This window comes from Ursus americanus, chromosome 1 (genome assembly GCF_024610735.1).
Source record: "Ursus americanus isolate L20-20 chromosome 1, mUrsAme1.1.p, whole genome shotgun sequence".
Lineage (NCBI taxonomy): Eukaryota > Metazoa > Chordata > Mammalia > Carnivora > Ursidae > Ursus > Ursus americanus.
Genome location: NC_142127.1, coordinates 18,867,713 through 18,889,218, shown reverse-complemented (window position 1 = coordinate 18,889,218; position 21,506 = coordinate 18,867,713). Strand labels below are relative to the sequence as shown.

General features: G+C 39.5%; 1 long non-coding RNA gene across 2 annotated transcripts in view; it reads right to left on the bottom strand.

The window, feature by feature from the left end:
* Positions 1 to 21,506, bottom strand: part of LOC123782553 (uncharacterized) — a 138,026-nt gene that overhangs the window by 32,471 nt on the left and 84,049 nt on the right. For both annotated transcript variants that reach the window (XR_015725292.1, XR_006777013.2), the window contains one exon: positions 9,268 to 9,459. This is a non-coding gene — a long non-coding RNA (uncharacterized LOC123782553). The remainder of the gene's footprint in view (positions 1 to 9,267; positions 9,460 to 21,506) is intronic.

Below are 21,506 nucleotides of genomic sequence, written 5' to 3'. Positions count from 1 at the left end.
CCAACATTGTTATTTTTTCTGATAAGACTATGACTAATTGTTTTCTCTTTCCCTCAACTTTTCTGTATCTTCCAAGTTTTCTATGATAAATGTGCATTTATTCATAATGCTTAGGGGATTTTGTGTGTGTGTGTGTGTATGTGTGTGTGTGTGTGTGTGTGTGTGTGGTCTTTTTGGTGGTGAGGGAAAGAACAAGTCAAAATCACTACTCAGCTGGAAATCACCAGGCTAACCATTACTAATTTGAACCGAGGATAGAGGATAACCAAGAAAGAGACGTTGAGGCATGTTTGTACTCATGCACACTTAGCTTCCACATCTACTCCAGCCACACACAGCAGCAAATGTATGTCCTTATCAGACTGATCTCACTCAGGCTCCCAGTCCTCAGTTCTGTACCACTGTGAGCCACGGCAAGGGTGAAGTGGACTTTACTATCACCATTCCTCCCCAGATTATCCACTGTGCCATGAAAACGATACAGGCAAACCACCATATTAATCCTCTTTCCCCCCAGCATGTGAATTGGAAAGCTGTGTATTTATTTGCAAAGAAAGACGTGGTTGCCTTGTAAAACCCAGAATTAAGTGCCCTAAAAAGATTTTGGTTTACGGGACTCCTTCAAACTGCATTACTTTTCCTCTAATAAAGTTTTCCTCCTTGCTGCCACAGTAGAGAGAAATATTTTATGGCTCGCCTTTAAAAATGATATGGCAGGAGGCTGATAGCACAATAAGAAATGTGATTTCTCTGATGGAAAAGCCAGCCCTAGCAGACGTTACTCTATAGCAACTAATAGCTTCTAAGTACACATATCTCTGTTTTTTAAAACATCCCAGGGTAAATGCCTGCTGTGCATTTTGTAAAAAAAAATTGACAAGTCTTCTTTTGCTATTGTGTTAGCCTGTGTGACCTAAAAGGAAAAGAAGTGGCTGATCTACCAGGGGCTTCGGAACTATTTTTAATAATACACGTTGCCTCTGTACTGCACGATGACAAGGAACATGCAGAGGTGGGTGCTATTACACGTCCTCACCCCTCGAGTGTTTACACCAGCATTGCACTCATAATCATTCCTCTTCGAGCTTCACTATGGGCAGAATGATATTGTATTTTCTCTTTTATTTTTCCTAATGCCCTTACTATGGTAGGTAATATTTCTTTGGCCTCTCCGGGGCAGCTTGGACCAATTTTTTTCAGGAAATGTGTCTATGCTGCTTCATTAATGCCACTGTTGGGCTGTCAATTTCTCTCTCTCTGACCCCACTCCATACTCCAAATGAGATGGGCAGCTTTTCCCACAGTGGGAAAAAGCTGGGCTTTGGAGCCAGCCACAGCTTGATTCTTATTCCAGCTCAGCCACTTACTGGTTGATGAGTTAGAGGGGACAACTCACTCTAAGATGCAACTTGATCACTTAAAAGATGGATAAAAGGCCTTCATATCCCAAAGTTGCTGCAACAAAGAGAGATATTGTGTGGAAGGTTCCAGCCAATAGCAGACGTCATGAAAAGGCTGCTGTTATTCTAATCAGTCACATCATTAACACTTGTCCTCACTGACCCCTCCTGCCAACATTCTGCCTGGTAAAAGATCACCAGGGCTTTTCTTATGGCCTACTTATTTATTGCTTAGATGGGTTTGATGTCGTTCTGAGCTCTACATATTTCCCTGCATGCTCGCTCTTCTTTATCACCCAAGACGATTAAATACCTTCAGCAAACACAACTGAGTGCATGGACTCGTCCAAACACACGAAAGTGAAGCATCTGCCTGCCCAAAGCTTACAGTCTAGGGGACAGGCAAGATGTACACACACAGGAAAGAGTTACGATGGCAGAGGAGTAGGAAGACCCTAAGCCTGCCTCGTCCCTCGAACACAGTTAAATAGTTGTCAAATCATCCCGAACACCCAAGAAATCAACTGGAGGTCTGACAGAACAAACCTGCAAGTCTACAAGTAGAAAAACAACCTTTTGGAAGGTAGGAGGTGCAGAGAGTTGATTTGGGGGAGATAAAACTGTGGCTACTAGGGCTGGGAGGGAGCCCTGCTTACGGAGTCTACTGCAAAGTATTTTAAGCAGCAAAGCACAAAATCTGAACTTTGAGAAGTCCACTACCATGGGGTATGTGCCTGGCTTAAAGGTGCTCAGGTGGCAAAGAGGGGTGGAGTCCCAGGAGTGACGGCACATAAGGGTCCCCTGGGTCATAAGGAGAATGGGTGGTGCCTACATGCGGCACTGTTCCCAGACATAGGAGCAGAGATCCCGGCTGAGAGCGGGGAGTCTTGGTGCTGATTTTCTGTTCTGTTTTGCCATGCATTCCAAACTGCTGCACAGTCATGCTACCGCTTCCTGGGACAGGCCAGCAAATGACAAAAGCTTAGCAAGACCCTCTCCCAGAGGATCAGTGCAGGTCCACCATGCAGGAGTCCCTAAAATTTAGAGTTTTGAAACTCAGTCCTGTGCCTGAGATTAAAAAAACTCAAACATAGGTAGGCTGAACAAAAAATTCTGATGGAAACTATGGTCACAAGAGGGGTGAATGATGCTCTTCTGTGAGGGCTCTCAGAAGAGTGGGAGGGGCGCAAACTTTTAGCCGGGGCTAGAGAGTGGGTTCCAGACATAATCATCCCACCCATCAGCCCTGAAAGAGTTCAGGAGCAAAACAGCACCACCTAGTGGAGGCTAGAGCTGCTTACACCGAGCCCCGCCCCCTGCACCCTGAAGGTACATTTCCACTGAGGTAAGTCCACCCAAGAATCAGAGCAAAAGGCCCCTCCACCAGAAGACCAGCACAAACAACTCACTTGCACCAAGTCTACTGATCATAGAATACTGCAAAGCTTCAGCTCTAGGGTAAATAGAGTATAGCTTCTCTTTTACTTTTATTTTTTAAGTTTTTTTAATTATTAGTTTTTCATTTATTTTCTATTTTTTCAATTATTTTTTATTTTTTATTATTCTTAAATTTTATTTATATATTTTAAATATGTATATTTTTTATTTTTTGGTAATTTTATTTTTTAAAAATTTTTGGATCTAGATTCTTTTTTTTTTTTTTAATGTTCAGTTAGCCAACATATAGTACATCATTAGTTTTTGATGTAGTGTTTAACGATTCATTAGTTGCAATCCAGATTCTCTTAACAAGCAGACCAAAACACACCCAGGATCTAGGGGGTTTTTTGTTTGTTTGTTTTAGGGGCTTTTTTCTGTTGTTTGGTTGTTATTGTTTTTCTTTATTCCTTTTTTTTTTTTTTTTCTGAACAAAGTGATGAGACAGAGAAATTCACCCCAAAGAAAGAACAGGAAGTAGAACCCACAGCCAGGGACTTAATCAATACAGATATAAGTAAGACGTCTGAACTAGAATTTAAAACGATTATAAGGATAGTAGCTGGGCTTCAAAAAAAGCATAGGGGCGCCTATGTGGCCCAGTCAGTTAAGTGTCTGCCTTCAGCTCAGGTCATGATCCCAGAGTCTGGGGACTGAGCCTCACATCAGGCTCCCTGCTCAGCGGGAAGCCTGCTTCTCCCTCTGCTCCTTCCCCTGCTCATGCACTCTCTCTCAAATAAATATATAAATACATAAATAAATACATAAATAAAATCTTTTAAAAAAAGAAAGAAAAATGCATAGAAGACACTGCAGAAATAAAAGAACTAAAATCTAGCCAGGTGGACGTTAAAAATGCTATAACCAAGATGCAAACCCAAATCGATGCCATAAAAACAAGGATGGACAATACAGAGGAATGAATCAATGAAACAGAAGATAAAATTATGGAAAATAATGAAGCTGAAAAGAAGAGGGAAAGAAAGGTAATGGATCACAAAGGTACACTTAGGGAACTCAGTGCCTTAGTAAAATGTAATAACATTCATATCATCAGAGTCCCAGGAGCTGAAGAGAGAGAAAAAGGGGCAGACAGTTTATTTGAAAAATTATATGCCAACAAACCGGGCAATCTAGAAGAAATGGGTAAATTCCTAGAAACTTACAAACTACCAAAACTGAAACAGGAAGAAATAGAAAATCTGAACAGACCCATAATCAGCAAAGAAATTGAATCAGTAATCAAAAATATCACAACAAACAAAAGTCCTGGGCCAGATGGCTTCTCAAGAGAATTCTACCAGACATTTAAACAAGAGTAAATACCTAATTCTCCTCAAGCTGTTCCAAAAAAAATAGAAATGGAAAGAAAACTTCCAAAGTCATTCTACGAAGCAAGCATTACCTTGATTCCAAAACCACACAAAGACGCCACTAAAAAGGAGAATTACAGGCCAATATCCCTGATGAACATGGATGCAAAAATTCTCAACAAGAATATTAGCAAACCAAATTCACAGTACACTCACCACAGTCAAGTGGGATTTATTCCTGGGTTGCAGGGGTGGTTCGATATTCACAAATGAATCAACATGATACACCACATTAATAAAACAAAGGATAAGAACCATATGATCCTCTCAATAGATGTAGAAAAAGCATTTGACAAAATACAGCATCCACTCTTGATTAAAAAAAGAAAATTCTCAACAAAGTAGGGACAGATGGAACATATCTCAATGTCATAAAGGCCATATATGAAAGACCCACAAGATAATATCTTATTAATATCGTCCTCAATGGGGAAAAACTGAGAGCTTTTCCCCTATGGTCAGAACAAGACAGGGATGTTCACTCTCACCATTACTACTTAACACAGTACGGGAAGTCTTGCCTCAGAAATCAGACAACAAAAAGAAATAAACAGGCATACAAACTGGCAAGGAAGAAGTCAAACTTCCACTATTTGCAGACAACATGATACTCTACGTAGAAAACCCAATGACTCCACCATAACTATACTAGAAGCGGGGCTGAACTTTTCATAAGAGATTTTATTTTGTGAAATGAAACAGTAACAAGATAGCACAACCCAGCATGACTTAGATAAAGCATGAAGTTATACCAACATAGATGTCCAAGCACCTTCTTCTATTTCCAGTGTGCAAAGACGAGGCAATAAAAAGACAAATACTGTATCATTCCGTTTATATGAAATATCCAGAATTGGCAAATTCATAGAGATGGAAAGCAGATTAGAGATTGCCAGGGGCTGAAGGGAGGGGAGAATGGAAGTTAGCACCCACTGGTTACAGAGTTAATTTGGAGTGATGGAACTAATTAACTCTTTTTTTTTAAAGATTTTATTTATTTATTCGACAGAGATAGAGACAGCCAGCGAGAGAGGGAACACAAGCAGGGGGAGTGGGAGAGGAAGAAGCAGGCTCATAGCAGAGGAGCCTGACGTAGGGCTCGATCCCACAACGCCGGGATCATGCCCTGAGCCAAAGGCAGAGGCTCAACCGCTGTGCCACCCAGGCGCCCCCCCCCTTTTTTTTTAAAGATTTTATTTGGAACTAATTAACTCTTAAAAATGGTTAAAACCACAAATTTTATGTTATGAAAATTTTACCACAATTTTTTAAAAAGAAAGTAAAATAAAAATACAGAGTTACAGACAGCAAAGTGTCTCTCCTCCCACCACATCCCAGCCCCTCTGGACTACATGTGGCTTGGTACACAAGCCTTTCACAGAAATTTAGTCACTTAATTGTTTCTTGAAAGCACTGTGTGTCAGGCACTGTGCTAGGAGCTGGAGAAGAACCAGAAACATCTCACATCTACACTCAGTCAAGACCCACAGCCGAAAGTGCCACCATCCTGTTTGTCCAACTCAGTGCCACCTCCTTCTAGAAGCTTCTAAGAGCACCAGGTTGGAATGAACTGCCCCCTTGTCTGTATCCCCACAGCTTTCCTTGCCCCACTGTCTAAGCCTTCATGTCAGTTTCCCTTGTATTTTGTCCTTCACATAGCGGTCTCCACCCCACCCAAAGCCCCACTGCTGCTCTGGCAAACTCCTTAGAGGTCCAGAGTCTAACTTTTCAACTACACACCCACCCCTTCACATACTGTGTGCCCAATAGGCCCTCAATCTATGCTGAGTTCAATTGTCAGGAGGGCAACATCTTCAGAGCCCGCCAACATCCAGGAGCACCCCTCCCACTCTGTTTTACTCAATCCTCTCTCATCCCTCCTTACTGTGTTGCCTCTATAAGCTGCTTCTTAATCATGAATAAAAAAAAAAGAAAGAAAGAAAAACTGGGTATTTCTCCTTTGTGAATTAGGAATGCTGAGATGTGCTCAGTGCTGGTCTCCTATCCCCAGCTGATAATAGGAGCACACCTGTGAGTGTTCAATGCACATGTATTTTAATTCCAGATAAAGTCAATCATTACCAATCAAAGAAGTAAATGTGGGCAAGAGGAGAAGGGAAGAATGAAGGGGAATATTCTATTATACCCACAGAAAGAATGTTTCTAATAAATGACCAGCAGTCCTAGGAGCTGATTTCTCCTCAGCTGAGCTCTAACTGAAGCACCTACACAGGCAGAGACTTGGGGAACCCTGGATATAATATGTTTATATTTGTATTTTCATTTACAAGCCTTTTGCAGTTTTAAACCTGAAATAAGAGCTACCATTTGTTAGGTAGTTACTACAAGCCACATACCATTAAAACTGACATACAGTAGCTTACTGAACCCCTCCAACAATCCTGGGAGGACATAAATATTGTTGCCCTGAGGACACCCACGCCCAGAGAGAGTAAATCCCTTGTCCAAGGTCACATGGCCGGGAAGTGGAAAAGTCAGCATTAAAATAGCTTTCTGATTCCAAATTCAGATCTCATTCAGTACCCTAAAATGACTGCTCACTGGTCCCTAATGCCCCCTGCTTTTGCCTGTCTTTGCACGTTTGCCAAAAACCCAGGTGTCACCTCTGATCCCTGCCTTTCTTTACTCCACATTCAATGAGTCATCAAGTCCTGCTGGCACTGCCTCCAAAATGCATCCTGAACTTGACCCATTTCTCTTCTCCTCCACTTTTCAAATTCTGATCCAAGCCAGCCTCCTGTCTGGCCTGGACCCCAGTGGGGCCTTCCAGCTGATCTTCCTACTTCCATTCTTGCTCCAGACTCCCTATTTCTGTGGGGTGGGCTGGGTGATCTCCACTGACTACGGAATAAAATCCTAAGTCTGACTATGGTCCACAAGGCCTGTCCTAAGCAGTCCCCTGTTTTTCACCTTCCCTCCTTCCTAACCCCCAACCCCCACAGGCCACTGGCTTCCTCCCACACCCTCCAAGCATGCCACTGCTGCTTACCGGCCTGGAGTGTTCTTCCTACAGGCCTCCTTTTAACCTTGGAGGTCATCTCAGAGAAACCTTTCCCATCTTTTCTAGCTAAAGTGCCACCCCACTTCATCATTCTCTGTCCCATGCCATATTTTATTTGCTCCATACTACCTCTATCTAAAATTGTCTTCGTTATTGATTTAAATATTTACTGGCTGTCTCCCTGATCCCACCCCTCAAAACTAGAACGTAAGCTTCATGAAGGCAGGTACTGTATCTCCAATGCTTGGCACGGTGGCTGATTCATACCAGAGATGCTTAATGACGGCTAGTTCAATTCATGTGAGCAGTTCCCTCTGCAGATCCTTCCTTCCCATCTTCACCTAATCCCTGTCTCTCAATACCAGCTAAGAGATAACTTCTTTCAAGAGGCCTTCCCAGCAATCTCAGCTGGACTCCGCTCCTCTCCATGCCATCTTCCTCTTCCATCAGCATATTTATCAAACTCAGCTGTAACTGTCTACCTCCCTCACGGGATCATGACCTCCTCTGGCTTTTACTTCCACATCGCTATTCTCCAATACAGCCTGGCTATGCAGTAGCGACTCAATATATGGTTGATTAAAAAAAGAAGCAAACAAATCATTTTTAATTATTTTTTTGGCAAAAGGGAACTTCTTAGAGTGCTTTTAGAATAAGCTACATTGAAAAACAATTTTAAAAATGTTAATGTGCCTATGTCTTAAAGCTTACGCTCAGAATAGCAGTCAAGATGAAGGGAGGATGTTATGATCCTAGGTAATGATGCATGAGAAATGCTTAGTACATCCTATATGGATGACTGACAGGGTGACAGACATGGACGTTGCAGGTGGCCAGCCACCACAGGGATACACCATTTCCTTGAAACACTCACCAGACCATGCTTTGGCCCCACGCAGACCTTCCCATACAGAGCAGACTCTTCCAAGGAGGCTGAATAGCTAAAGGCTCCCAGATGTTCTGTCTTTATCTCTTGCACACATCGGTAAACCAAACAAATCCTGAATCGCCAAGTCCCCTTTTCCTTTAAATCTATGACAACAGTCCTTTCTCTTACAAGAAGTCTTTCTTTGGCCATGTCAGTCTATCTCTCCGGCCATGGCCGTGCCTTGCTTTTCTGGTTTGGGGGTCTGTCTTGAAAGATGCGCCTACAGATATCAGATCTCACCAGCATAGGACTGATTCTTCTAGTGTATGTCACAGGGGTCTGGGGATACCTCATTCTTCACCCCATACCATGCTCATTACAATGGTCTGAAATTTTCATTTTGCTGTTTATTAAATCCCAATGTTCTCCAGCAAAGAAGGATCATTTCCTCTTGCTATCTGACCTTTACCCTTTCCTGCATCTTAATTTGAGTTATTGATAGAATTTCTCCCCCTTGATCAATTGTGATTTCATTGTGTGTACAATGGCATGCAGTAAATAATCCTTGTCTCGTGGACTATGCTGGCTCTCTCCCTAAATTGCATTCCCAGATGGAACTGCCTCATTTCTCTGAGTTGAGTCTATTTAGTCAATATAGGGTTGAAAAGGCTGGGAGGCTGGGATTTATGGATGTTCCTACCTACAGTTCAGTAGTAAATTCCTCTAACACATTTACTAGACACTGCAAAGTTGAATTCTATTTTGCTGGCCTTCTTACTTCAGATGTTGACAAAACAAGTTATTTCTTAGCTGACACTGAATTCCATTATGTCTAACTTTTGTGCATTCAAAACGTGGATTGCTGGGGGGTTTTGTTTTTTTGTTCAATTCTTTTTGCTCAACTTTGCAGATTTAATATTTGCTTCATGTTGAAAGAAAACAATGGAAAAATTGCCTTATCACAGATGGCTTTTTATAGTCTTAGCCCTTTTGCTAAAAACAAGATTCTAATATCAGACCATCTCAATCCAGTCACTTAGAAATCATTCCTCATGATTCTGCCTCCAAACATGAGGTCATACTCAACCTTGTCAAAATCCCCTTCTATTCTGCAAGGAGAATCAAACCATCTCAAATCTTCCTCGTGTCAAGACTCAAGAACCTCACCGCAAAACTGGTAGCAAGAGGGCAGAGCTGAGGATGGTAGTTCTGGCCTGCAGTTTGTCCGGTGGGGTTTCATTACTGAGAAGTCATAATGCAGACAATGCAGGCTATGCCGACGTCACGATCCTGAAATTCCGAAATGTGATCTTCTGGAGACAAGGTGAATCCATATACTCAGTAGCTCTTCTGGAGGGTCTGAGAGGGAAAAAAATGATGTTATCAATCTGAATGATTTAGGGGACATTCTAAAAATCATTTCCAGCACTCCCAAGATTGCTGGAGACACTTGCTATATACTCAAGGTTTTAGCTTTGTGTTTACAGAGTAGTGATAATCCTCTTGAACATCAGCCCAAAAGGAGAGAAAGCAGAGATCATTAATTCAATGTAAGAGCAGGGCTCGATTTAACTCAACAAACAGTAAGTGTCTGCCTTGATCAGGTATTATGCGGGATGGTAGAAATACGGAAATGCATAACATAGTCCCTGTTCTCAAGGAGTGTACAACCTATATGGGGAAATAGATGCATAAATAATTAAATATGATTTGGAGGTGAAATAATAGGTGTATACACAGAATGATACGGAAACATGTGGAAGGATGTTCAGCCCCAGGGAAGGGTCTTAAAGGAGCAGGAAGAATCAAAATCATTTTTTAAATTTGCTTCTAGGCAGTTTATAATTCTTACCCAAAGAGGCCATAGTAGTTTATGCTTAGTCAAAACATAAAAATGATATTTGGAAGGCTGGAAGATAAACATTATAGCAAAAATGTATGTAAGCCTTCAAATCATCAAAACATAAAAACTGTGGTGCAGTGTGTGTGTGTGTGCGCACGTGCGTGTGTGCAAGCGTGAGTGCACGTGTGTACAAACAGACATACTTGGTAAATTACCCTTAGAGAACAGGTACTTTACTGTACTTCTAAAACATAAGTTGACAAAGAATTAATCGAGTGAGAATTACAACCCACACATGTGTAATAGATTCCTCACAGATTTAGAAATAATCAGCAATCTGCCCACACAGACAAGAATTCGTAGTAAAACCCACTCCCAGATTATTTCAGTTATGCCTTCTTCATTTGAGAACATTTGCCTTTTAGGAGAGAGGGCCGTATGTGCGAGTCGCACTGAAAATGATCACTTGGTTGGAGTTCTAGCTTCTCATTTTTAAATCCCCTTTTTAAGGGAAAGAAAAATAACAGCAGTTGAGCACCTATTACATGAAAAACATAGGTCCTTTACTTATATTACATTTGTTTAATCTTTACAGCTATCTTCCAAGGAAGCTACTGTTATACTCCAGCTCCTACACCCGCCACACTACACACATTTTACATGAAGAAATGCAGATTTGGAGAAGTTAAGCACATGCCAGCGGTCCCACGGGTAGTTTTGATTTCTTCTAAATATGTTTATCTTGGTTCCCAAAAGACATAAAAAGTTCTCCAATGTAAGAAATAGTTCTTCTATTTCACCTATACCTCTCTACAGTGCATCACAAAAACAATAGTCTGAACAAATAATAGATATGTTGGGTTTCCTCAACCTACCTGGCAGGTAGAAGCTAAGTACAGGTTAACAGCTGCTTCACTTAGGCAAGAGAAAGCCCTAATATATTTCATAGCCCTGTATCCTAGGTTTTTCCAGAAATTGCTCTAATGTCAAATATTGAAGTACGGCCACCATAAATCACCAAATTCTAGCGCACACACACACACACACACACACACACACACACACACACAAAGATGCTTCTAGTGAAAATGGCCTTGCCCATGTTTTCATGGAAATAACTATTAAGATATTCCAAGATAGACACCCAACATTAAAATCAAAACCAAGAGTCAAGATATCACCACAAGAATGTACCCATATTAAAAACCGGCCCACCAACACCAAAGAGAGAAAGAGTTAAGAATGTTGGAAGATCTTTTTCCCTCCTTCTACATTATTTGACCCTAGTTTTCAACATAAGGTCCGTGCCAACCAGATCTTTGAAACATGGGTGTCACCTTCTGAGGCAGCCATATACTTCCCCTTTTATCTAAACTAGCAGTACTTTTCTAAAGTTGTGCTACAACGTACACAATATAAAATTTCCAATCTTAATAACCATTTTTAAGTATACAGTTCAGTGGCACTGAGTATACTGATACTGTTGTACAACCATCACCACCATCTATCTCCAGAACTTTCTCCATCATCCCAAACTAAAATTCTATACCCATTAAACAATCACTCTCCATTCCCTCCTACTCCACCCCCAGCAACCACCATTCTACTTTTTATCTATGAATTTGACTACTCTAGGCACATCATATAACTGGAATCATACAGTATTTGTCCTTTCATAACTGAATTATTTCACATAGCAGAGTATCTTCAAGGCTCAACCTTGTTTTAGCATGTGTCAAAATTTCCTTTTTAGGGCTGAATGATATTCCATTGAATGGGTAAAGTACATTTTGTCTATCCATTTATCCACTGGTAGACACTTGGGTTGTCTCCACCTTTTGGCTATTATGTGAATAATACTGCTGCTGTAAAAGCGTACAGGTTACTGGTCATTTTATAACACAAAATTGAAAGCTACGACTCCTACATAACAGGTTCTTATTGTTGTTTGTTTCTTGTTGTATTCCCTCCGGGGTTGAGGTAAGCTACAGCCAGTTGGGTTAATGTTGATTATAGAAAGATCATTGTCAGCCAGTCTGCCCCTCCCTCAAACACAGTTCTTCCCTAGCCTGTCCCAAGGACCTGTAGGCCTGCAGGTGGGGGTGGGGTGAGCAGGGGGCTGCCTCATTCAGTGGCAAGGAAAAGGGAAGGTTCTTGGGTCAGGGTGGCATGAGGTGGGGCAAGGGTAGGTGGGACTTGGGCTCCTTGGCGGGCCATGGCTTTGGCAGTGGCCTGTTCCTGCTCGCACCCCTCCAAGGGCTCCAGGCACGGTGCAGTGGCAGATGTGGGAAGCCCTTGGGTCTCTTCTGGCTCCTGTGTCCTGGGGGACCCAGATCCCCTCAATCCCTCTGGGTCCTGCCCGAGATGGGGAGACAGAACAGGAAGGTGGTAAGAGTACCCGTCAAGAGAGCTCAAAGCACCCCTTGGACCGAGCCCACCCCACTGCCCCCCACCCCCAGTGGGTGGACAAAAGGTGGATGCAGCTGTGGTGCGGTGGTGGGCGAGTGTGCAGTGCGGGCATGAGGGCCATGCACAGAGTCCCCGAGTATGCGTGCATGCGGCTGGGCCCACCCGCCACCCCTCCCTACACTGGCGGGGCCAGGAAGAGTGTGGGGCGGGGCTTTCACTGGGTTCGCCCTGCCTCCTGTGCTGGGCTGCAGGCACGAGGGCTCTCCTGAGGGCAGGGCCAGAAGAAGGCATCCCCACCAGGAGCTTGGGGGCTTCATGTGCCAGGGGCGGGGAGGCCCAGGCTACTCCATGATGAGAAGGATGGGCAGGTGCCGCAAAAAGTACTTGAAGAGCTGGGGGGGGGGTGGCCCCGGGGCAGTTGGTCAGCTCCAGCTCCTCCAGCTCCTGCAGCTGCACCAGGCCCAACAGCCCCCTGTAGTCAGCAGCCGTCAGCCTGTCTGAGACAAGAGACGCAAACTCCTCATGACCAGGAGGTGCTTCAGCCCCAAGTCCTGCACCTGGCAGCACCATTGTAGGTAGAGGCCAAGGAGGGACGACGTGGTGGACAAATGGCTGAGGCTGGTATCCCTGATGTGTACACACCTGTGGGGGCAACAGGGGGCACTGCCAACCTTCAGGACAGAAGATGGAGGAACTTGAAGTAGAGAAGTTAGCATTAGCATATTTAATTCTGGGACATAAAAGTACCTCAAGTGAAACATGAAGAACTTGACAGAGAAAAGGATAAAACCAGTGGGAGTACACCCAAGTGGCTACTGGGTCAGCAGAGAAGGAAAGAGAGAATCCTAAGTCAACCCAGGTGAAGTACAAAGAGAAAAACAGTGATAACACCAGATACGGGGGTAGGAACGTGCATATACAATCATCCTAAAAAGGAGATGTGATCAACATCAAAATGGACAGAATATGGGGCCAAGGTCTGACTTCTCTGTAGACAAATACTAACTCTATTTAGATCTCTCTTTGTATGAGGGTGAGAAAAGAGAAGAGTAAAGAATAAGATTTATGGCAATCACTACATAACAAGGGAAAGCCAGGCTGTGAAGATTGGAAGAAGGGTTTGCTCATTCAAATGTAGACACCAAAGCAAACTACATGGATCATGAAGAATCAGTCAAAGGTAATACCCCCAAAGGAAACTAATAAAACTCCAATAACTGACCCCAGAGTAATAGAAATTTATGAATTGCCTGAAAAAGAATTTAAAATAATAATCTTAAAGAAACAATAAAATGCAAAAGGGCAAAGGTAAACAATTAAATGAAATCAAGAAAACAATGTATGAACAAAATGAGAAGTTCAATTATAAACTAGAAACCATAAAAAAGAAGCAAACAGAAATCTTGGAATACAATAAAACTAAAAAATTCAATTGAGACCTTCAACAGCAGACTTGGCAAAGCAGAATCAGCAAATTCAAAAACAAGTGATTTAAAACTAGCTAGTCAGAGGAATAAAGAGGAAAAAAAGAATGAAAAAGAGAGAAGAAAACCAATGTGAATTATGAAACACCATCAGAACTAACATGTGCATTATGAGAGCCCCAGAAGAAAAAAAGAAAGAAAAGGGGGCAAAAAGCTTATTTAAATAAATAACAACTGAAAGCTTCCCAAATCTATGGAGAGGAGAGATACAGACATCCAGCTACAAGAAGTTCAAAGGACCTCAAGTGGGACACCTGGGTGGCTCGGTCAGTTAAGCATCGGACTCTTGATTTTGGCTCAGGTCATGATCTCAGGGTTGTGAGATCTAGCCCCACGTTGGGCTCCATGCTCAGTGCAGAGTCTACTTGAGATTCTTTCTCTCCCTCTCCCTCTGCTCCTCTGCTCCTCCTCCTGTCTCTGTCTCTCAAATAAATAAGTAAATAAAATCTTCAAATAACCTCAAACAAGATAAACCCAAAGAAGACTACTCTAGGATACATTATAATCAAAATGTTAAAAGTCAAAGATGAAGAGGAATTTGGAAATCAGCAAGAGAGAGATGACTCATCATACATAGAGGAATTCTTATAAGGCTGTCAGTGGATTTTTCAACAGAAAACTTACAGGCTGGGAGGGAGTGGGATGACAGATTCAAAATACTGAAAGGAAAGAAACCCTGCTATTCAAGAATACCATACCCAGCACAACTACCCTTTAGAAATGAAGGCCAGATAAAGACATTCTTAGGCAAACAAAAGCCAGAGGAGGTCAGCACCACTAGACAAGCCGTACAAGAAATGCTAAAGGGAGTTCTTCAAGTTGAAATTAAAAGATGTTAAGTAACAGCATAAAAACATATGAAAGTATAAAACTTTCATTTAAAGGTAAATGTGTAGTCAAATTCAGAATACTCTAATACTGTAATGGTGGTGTGCAAATTGTGTTTATCTCTGGTATAAATGTTAAGAGACAATGGTACTAAAAATAACCATAGCTACAATAATTTGTTATTGGATATACAATATAAAAGACAAAGTGTGGCATTAGCAGCATAAAAGGTAGGAAAAGAAGTAAAAGTGTAGAGCTATCTCCTGTGACTGAAGATAAGTTGTTTTTAGCTTAAAATAGGCTGTTATATTTGTAAGATATGTTATGTTTAATGTTTTTTAAAGCAGCAAGAGAAAAGAAAACAGTTACAGACCAGGGAAACTCCATGAGGCTGTGAGCTGATTTTTCAGCAGAAACTTTGCAGGTCAGAAAAGAGTGGCATGACATAGTCAAAATGCTGAAAGGAAAAAAAAGTAATAATAAAACCTGCAAGCAAGATTACTCTATCCAGCAAGGCTATCATTCAGACTAGAAGGTGAGGTAAAGCATTTCCCAGACAAATAAAAGTTAAAGGAATTCATAACCACTAACCCAGCCTTACAAGAAATGTTAAAGGAAATTCTCAATCCCAGGGCCCAGAGCTCGTGACCTGAGCCAAAGGCAGACGTTTAACCATCTGAGCCACTCAGGTGTCCCTCAAGGGAATTCTTTAAGTGGAAAGGAAAGACCATAAGCAGGACTAAGAAAAGTAGGTAAGGAAAAAGTTTCATAGGTACATATATACTTAATAAATGTAGTAGATTAATCACTTATAAAACTAGTATAGAGGTTAAAGCACAAAGCTGTAAAATCAAGTATATCTATAAAACTGGTCAAAGAATTCACAAAATAAAAATATGACACCACATACCTAAAAACATGGGGGGGGGGAGTAAAAATTTAGTGCTTTTAGAATGAGTCCAAACTTAAGCAACTATCAACTTAATATAAATTATTATACACATAAGATGTTATATATAAACTTAATGGTAACTGTAAATTAAAGCCAGTAATAGATATACAAAATGAGAAAGAGAAAGGAATACAAGCGTATCACTAAAGAAAGCCATCAAACCACAGAAGAACAAGAGAAGAAAGAAACAGGGAAGAACTTAAAAACAACCATAAAACAAGTAACAAAATGGCGATGAGTACATACCTATCGATAATTACTTTGAATGTAAATAGACTAAATGCTCCAATCCAAAAACAGAATGGATTAAAAAAGTAAGACCTGTTTTTATGCTGCCTCCAAGAGACTCATTTCCGACCTAAAGACATGCAGATTGAAAGGGAAGGGGTGGACATCAGGAAAATATAAATCAAAACCATGATGAGATACCACCTCACACCTGTCAGAATAGCTAAAATTAAGAACATAAGAAACAACAAGTGTTTATGAGGATGAGAAGAAAGGGGAAATCTCTTGTACTGTTGGTGGAAATGCAAACTGGTGCAGCCACTCTGGAGAATAGTATGGAGGCTCCTCAAAAAACTAAAAATAGAACTACCCTATGATTCAGCAATTGCACTACTAGGTATTTACCCAAAGGATACAAAAATACAGATTCAAAAGGGTACACGCACCCCAATGTTTATAGCAGCATTATCAACAATAGCCAAACTATGGAAAGAACCCAAATGACCATCAAAGATGAATGGATAAAGAAGATGTGGTGTGTATACACACACACACACACACACACACACACACACACACACACACTGGAATATTACTCAGCCATCAAAAAGAATGAAATCTTGCAACATGGATGGTGTTGGAGTATATTATGCTAAGTGAAATCAGAGAAAGACAAATACCATATGATTTCACTCATATGTGGAATTTAAGAAACAAAATACATGAACATATAGGGGTGGGGAGAGAGAGGAAACAAACCATAAGAGACTCTTCATGTTAGAGAACAAACTGAAGGTTGATGGAAGGAGGTGAGTGGGGGACGGGCTAGATGGGTGACAGGCATTGAGGGTACTTGTTATGATGAGCACTGGGTGTTGTATGTAAGTGATGAATCACTGAATTCTACTCCAGAAACCAATACTGCACTGTATGTTAACTCACTAGAATTTAAATAAAAATTTATAAATAAGTAAATAAATAACAAAAAGGAAAGTGAAGGGATAGAAAAACATTTTTCCTGCAAATGAAAGTAAAAGAAAGGTAGGGTAGCAATACTTATATGGACAAAATAGACTTTGAAACAAAATCTGTAACAAGAGACAAAGAAGGACACTATGTAACCATAAAGAGAACAATCCAACAAGAACATGTAACAATTGTAAATATTTATGCACCCAACATGAAAGCACCCAAATACATAAAGCAACTATTAATAAACATAAAGGAAGTAATCAGTAGTATACAACAATAGTAGGGGCCTTTAATATCCCACTTATATTAATGGATAGATCATCCAAACAGAAAATCAACACGGCAACAGTGGCTTTGAATGACACATTGTACCAGCTAAATCTAACAGATATATTCAGAACATTCCATCCTAAAACAGCGGAATACAGATTCTTTCCAAGTGCACATGGAACATTCTCCAGAAAAGATCACATTAGGCCACAAAAAAGTCTGAACAAATTCAAGAAGAATGAAGTCATATCATGCATCTTTTCCAACCACAACGCTATACTAGAAATCAACCACAGGAAAAAATCTAGAAAAAACACAGATACATAAGGTTAAATAACATGCTACTAAACAATGAATGGTCAACCAAGAAATTAAAGAGGAACTCAAAAAATAAATATGGAGAAAATGAAAATAAAAACACGATGGCCCCAAATCTTTAGGCTCTAGCTAAAACTATTTTTAGAGGAAAGATTATAGCAATACAGGTCTATTTCAAGAAGCAAGAAAAATCTCAAGGGAAAACCTAACCTTACATCTAAAGGCGTTAGAAAAAGCAGAACTAACAAAACTCAAAACGAGTAAAAGGAAATAATGAAGATCAGAGCAGAAATAAATGGTAAAGAAACTAAAAAATAAAATTAAAAAAAATAGAGCAGATCAATAAAACCAGGAGCTAGTTCTTTGAAAAGATCAACAAAGTTGATAAACTTTTAGCCAGACACATTAAAAACAAAAGAGAGAGGGGGGACTCAAATAAATGAAATCAGGAATAAAGGAGGAGAAATAACAACCAACACCACAGAAATACAAGAATTGGAGGAAAATATTATGAAAAATTATATGCCAACAAATTGGACAATCTAGAAGAAATGGATAAATTCCTAGAAACATACAAACTCCTATAACTGAATCAAGAAGAAATGGAAAATTTGGACAGAATGATTACCAAGATTGAAATTTAATCAGTAATCAAAAACTCCCAATAAACAAAAATCCAGGACCAGAGGGCTTCACAGTTGATTTCTACCAAACATTTAAAGGTGAGTTAAATCCTATTTTTCTCAAATTATTCCAAAAAACAGAAGAGGAAGGAAAGCTTTCAAATGCATTCTATGAGGCCAGCATTACCCAGATATCAAACCCAGATAAAGAAACTACCAAAAAAGAGAACTATAGGCAAATATCTCTGATTAATGTCGATGCAAAAATCCTCAACAAATAGTGAAACAAATCCAACAATACATTAAAATAATCATTCACCACAGTCAAGTGGGATTTATTCCTGGGAGGTTCAATACTTGCAAATCAATCAACATGGTATATTACATCAACAACAGAAAAGCTAAAAATCATATGATTACTTCAATAGATACGACAAAAGCTCTTAACAAAGTACATCCTCATTCATGATAGAAACCCTCAACAAAGTAGGTTTAGAGGGAACATACCTCAACATAATAAAGGCCATATATGAAAAACCAACAACTAACATCATCCTTAGTGGGGGAAAACTGAGAGCTTTTCCCCTATTACAGGAACAAAGCAAGGGTATCCATTTTCCACTTTTATTCAACTTAGTACTGGAAGTCTTAGCCACGGCAATCAGAAAACAAAAAGAAATAAAAGGCATCCAAATTGGTAAGGAGGAAACAAAACGTTCACTCTTTGCAGATGACATGATGCTGTTTATGGAAAACCCTAAAGACTCCACACATAAAAACCCTACTAGAACTGATAAATGAATTCAAAAAAGTCACAGGATACAAAATCAATATATGGAAATCTGTTGGATTTCTATACACTAATAATGAAGTCACAGAAAGAGAAATTAAGAAAACAATGTCACTTACAATTATCCCAAAAACAATAAAATACCTAGGAATAAACTTAACAAAGGTGAAAGAACTGTACTCTAAAAACTATAAAAGAGCGGTGAAAAAAAACTGAAGGTGACACAAGCAAATGGAAAAACATTTCATGCTCACAGATTGGGAGAACAAATTTTGTTAAAATGTCCATACTACCCAAAGCAATCTGCAGATTTAACGAAATCCCTATCAAAATACCAACAGCATTTTGCACTGAACTAGAACAAATAATTCTCAAATTTATATGAACCACAAAATACCCTGAAGAGCCAAAGCAATCTCAAAAAAGAAGAAAACATGAGGTATCACAATCCCAGATTCCAAGGTATACTACAAAGCTGTAGTAATCAAAATAATATGGTGCTGGACAAAAATAGACACATAGATCAACAGAACACAATGGAGGCCCAGAAATAAACCCATGTTTATATGGTCAATTAATATATGACAAAGGAGGCAAGAATACGCAGTAGCAAAAAGACAGTTTCTTCAACAAATGGTATTGGGAAAACCCGACAGCAACATGGAAAAGAATGAAACTGGACCACTTTCAAATATCACACACTAAAATAAAACCAAAATGGATTAAAGAATTAAATGTGAGATCTGAAACTATAAAATTCCTAAAAGAGAACACAGACAGTAATTTCTTTGGCGTGGACCATAAAAAAATTTATTCTACATGTCTCCTCAGGCAAGGGAAACAACAGAAAAAATAAACTGTTAGGACTAAATCAAAATGAAAGGCTTCTGACACAGCAAAGGAAACAATCAACAAAACAAAAAGAGAACCCACTAAATGGAGGAGATATTTGTGAATGACATATAAAGGGTTAATAGGGGTTAATACAAAATTTATTAAAGTACTTATACCACTGAACACCAAAAAAACCCCAAATAATCCAATTTAAAAATAGGCAGAGGACCTGAATAGACATTTTTCCATAGAAGACATACAGATGGCAAACAAACACATAAAAAATGTTCAAAATCACTGATTATTAGGGATACGGAAATCAAAACCACAATGAAATATCGCCTCAGACCATTTAGAATGGTTAAAATAAAAAATACAAGAAACAACAAGTGTTGACAGAGATGGAGGAAAAGGAACCCTTATGCACTGTTGGTGGGAATGCAAATTGGTACAGCCACTATGGAAGACAGTATGGAGATTCCTCAAAAAATTAAAAATAAAATGACCATATGATCCAGTAATTCCACTACTAGGTGTTTACCCAAAGAAAACAAAAACATTAATTCAAAAAGCTATATGCACCCATAGTTTACTGCAGCATTATTTACAATAGCCAAGGTACAGAAGTAACTCAAGTGTCCATAGACTCATGAATGGATAACAAAGATGTGGTATATATATGCAATGAAATAATAGCCATAAAAAAGAATGACATCTTGCCATTTGCAAAACATGGATGGGTCTGGAGGGCATAACACTAAGTGAAATTAGTCAGTCAGAGAAAGGCAAATACCATATGATTTCACTCATATATGGAATTTAAGAAACAAAACAAACCAAGAAGAGACAAAAAAACAGACTCTTAAATATGGAGAACCAGTGGTTGCCAAAAGGTTAGGTGGGGTGGGAGGGTGAGTAAAATAGGTGAAGGGGATTAAGAGTATACTTATCATCATGAGCACTGAGTACAGAATTGTTGAATTAATCTATTGTATACCTGAAACTAATATAACACTGTATGTTAATTTTACTGGAATTTTTAAATATGAAAATAAAATAATTTTAAAGAGAAAAGTTTATAACAAAAATGTGTACATTAAGAAAAGAGAAAGATTTCAAATAAACAATCTGCCGTTATACCTCAAGAAACCAGAAAAAAGAAAAAAGACTAAGTTAGCCAAAAGAAATAACAAAGATTACAGCAGAAATAAATGAAATAGAGACTAGAAAAACAATAGAAAAAAATCAATGAAACTAAGAGTTGTCTTTTTGAAAAGATAAACAAAATTGATAAACCTTTAGCTAGACTGACAAAGAAAAAAGAGAGAAGACTCAAGTAAATGAAATTATAAATGAAAGAAGAGACATTACAACCGACACCACCGAAATACAAAGAACCATAAGAGACCACTATGAAATACTATACACCAATAAATGGACAACCTAGGAAAAATGGAAAACTTTCCAGAAACATACAACCAAGAATCAATCATGAAAAAATAGAAAATCAGAACAGAGTAGTAACAAGGAGATTGAATGAGTAATCGAAAACCTCCCAAAAAAAACCAAAAATAAGGCAAGGATCAAATGGCTTCACGGGTAAATTCTACCAAACATTAAAAAAAAAAAAAATTCCAATTCTCAAGCTCTTCCAAAAATTGAAGAGAAGGGAAAGCTTTCAATCTCATTTTATGAGGCCAGTATCACCCTCATACTAAAGCCAGATAAGGATACTACATGAAAAGAAAATGACAAGCCAATATCTCTGAAGAATATAGTTAAAATATCCTCACCAAAATACTAGCAAACTGAATTCAACACCACAGGAAAAGGATCATACACCATGATCAAGTAG